Raw genomic sequence first — 2,055 nt, 5'->3', positions numbered from 1 at the left:
CTTTTGTTAGGACTTTTCATGATATTAATTCAAATATGATGAAATTGAAAATATCATATATTGTGGGACTGGGGAGATAGCTCAGTGGAATAAGTAGTTCTCTGGCATGTGCAAGGGCCTGAATTCAGTCTCTGGTTCTGCCAAAAAACAAAACAAAACAAACAAACAAAAAACCAAACCCAATTATTTTCTGAAAAATAATAGATTAATTTATGAAAGCATATGAGGGTATGTATGTGGATATGCATGTGGTAGTCCTTAAGAACACTTTGTGTACCTTAAGAATTATAAATGCTATACATTTATAAAACTGTCACTGAAGTTTTGGCACAAGCCAGACCTGAACTGGATAAAATGGTGAGGTTGTATCTGTGTTTCAGGAGAGAAAATAGACTATACTCTGTTTCTGATAGGTTGGGCAGGTGGAGGCAGAAGGAGGGGTCCTGAAGTCCTAGAAGGGCACATATTCACTGTACTGGGGAGAGGGGGAGGGGAGGGAGATGGCTGATCCACTTCTTGCTCTTCCCCCACTCCCAAGAACTGTTTGTGATAAGGAGGCCACAGCTCTGTGATGCAGGCCTAGAACCTCTACTTATTGCCAGATAGAACACTCAGGAATCAGTTACCTGAGAGCAACGCTGAGATTCAGACAATGGAGAATCTTCTCCTTACTCTGAAAAGCCTTAGTGCTGCATGGCTGAGCTCCACATCCACAACCTTTGCGATGGATATGATCCTTGCCTTTGCTTGTGGACTGGGGCTTTTCCTTGAATTACTGCCCTGGCTTCAGGGTGAACCATCCTTACCAGCATCCAGGAAGAAGAGAAACATCAGAAAGGTAAGAAACACACATCTCAGACCTAGCAGAGAGCAATTTTTTCCCAGTTTACCACTCTTCTACATCAGGGAGACAGGCTGAAAGTGAAGAACTCTAAGAAGAAGAAAATATCCTTCCTCTGGGGCAAGCATGGAAGGCATGGAAAGTAGGTACCATTATGTCTCTGTGATGCTCTCACACCTCAGGGTGGTTTGCTGGAGATACCAGTGTGAACAAGAACATGATGACTCAGTGGACAAGGCCTGTGTTCCAGAGGTGTGAGGAGCTGGGAAGAAGGCCAGACCCTGAGCCCTGTCTCCTGTCCATATCTCATGGCAGGTGCTTCTGGACCCAGCCTTTGCTCTGCACTGGGCTGATGTGAGAGCAGAGCTGAGGACTGAGATGATAAGGTAGGAGAGATTCCATTTTGTTATTCTGAACACCATTTTTAAAGTCACTTAAACAGATGAGCTGGCTCCTCTAGCCCCTATCCTCTAGCTAACCATAGCCTATAAAGAAAGAACAAGTCATAAAACAAAGGAACAAATTGGTGAATCAAATTGAGGGGTACGTTAAATGTTAAACTACATGTCCACCTGACTGGAAATGTAAACTTCTGGGAAATGTAAAAATTCTAACAATTGTGTGACATTCTTCTAAAATTTCAAAATGAAGTAATGTGATTACCACGGTTACTTGTAAGGTGCATAACGTCAATATAAAGTCCTCCCAGGGTCAGTATTCCCAGATCTGGCATTGGAGCATCATCTGCTGGCTAAATAAAGCCTTGGTGGTTCACATTCTCTGTCACATAGGAGTGTTTTTCTCACTGTTCTGCAGCAACAGAGGGAGTTCAGCCACACCCTAGCCTGCAGATGCCCATGGCCTCTGAAAGTTGAGATGCAGCTATAGAAATGAAATTGGTTTTTGAGCAGAGAATTCAAGACCCCTTATGGGGATCTCATTTTATTTTTTATTTTTGTTTTGTTTTTTTTTACAATACACGACCAAAGCAGTTTTATTAATAATTATGACACTCTTCTCATATATATGTAAAAAATAAATTGAAGATCAAGTCATAGACAAGTCTCCCTGTCAACACCTTTCCCTGAGTCAGTTTTCTTCTCTTTTCAGCTTTCACTGCTTTTAGAAGGAAAGCTTGACTCCTTATCTTTAGAGTTTTCAGCAGTAATCAGAAGGTTCCTCCACAAGGCAGTCTTTGACATTTCATCAGAGAT

General features: G+C 41.8%; 1 long non-coding RNA gene across 1 annotated transcript in view; it reads left to right on the top strand.

Annotated features, from left to right (window-relative positions):
- Positions 1-619: 619 nt before the first annotated feature.
- LOC111814525 overlaps positions 620-2,055 on the top strand; it is a 10,033-nt gene continuing 8,597 nt past the window's right edge. Inside the window, exon 1 of the long non-coding RNA XR_002819487.1 lies at positions 620-838. This is a non-coding gene — a long non-coding RNA (uncharacterized LOC111814525). The remainder of the gene's footprint in view (positions 839-2,055) is intronic.

This window comes from Octodon degus, unplaced genomic scaffold (genome assembly GCF_000260255.1).
Source record: "Octodon degus isolate 3935 unplaced genomic scaffold, OctDeg1.0 scaffold00346, whole genome shotgun sequence".
Classification (NCBI taxonomy): domain Eukaryota; kingdom Metazoa; phylum Chordata; class Mammalia; order Rodentia; family Octodontidae; genus Octodon; species Octodon degus.
Note: the sequence above shows the minus strand (reverse complement) of the source record. Positions and strands in the feature narration are given on the sequence as shown.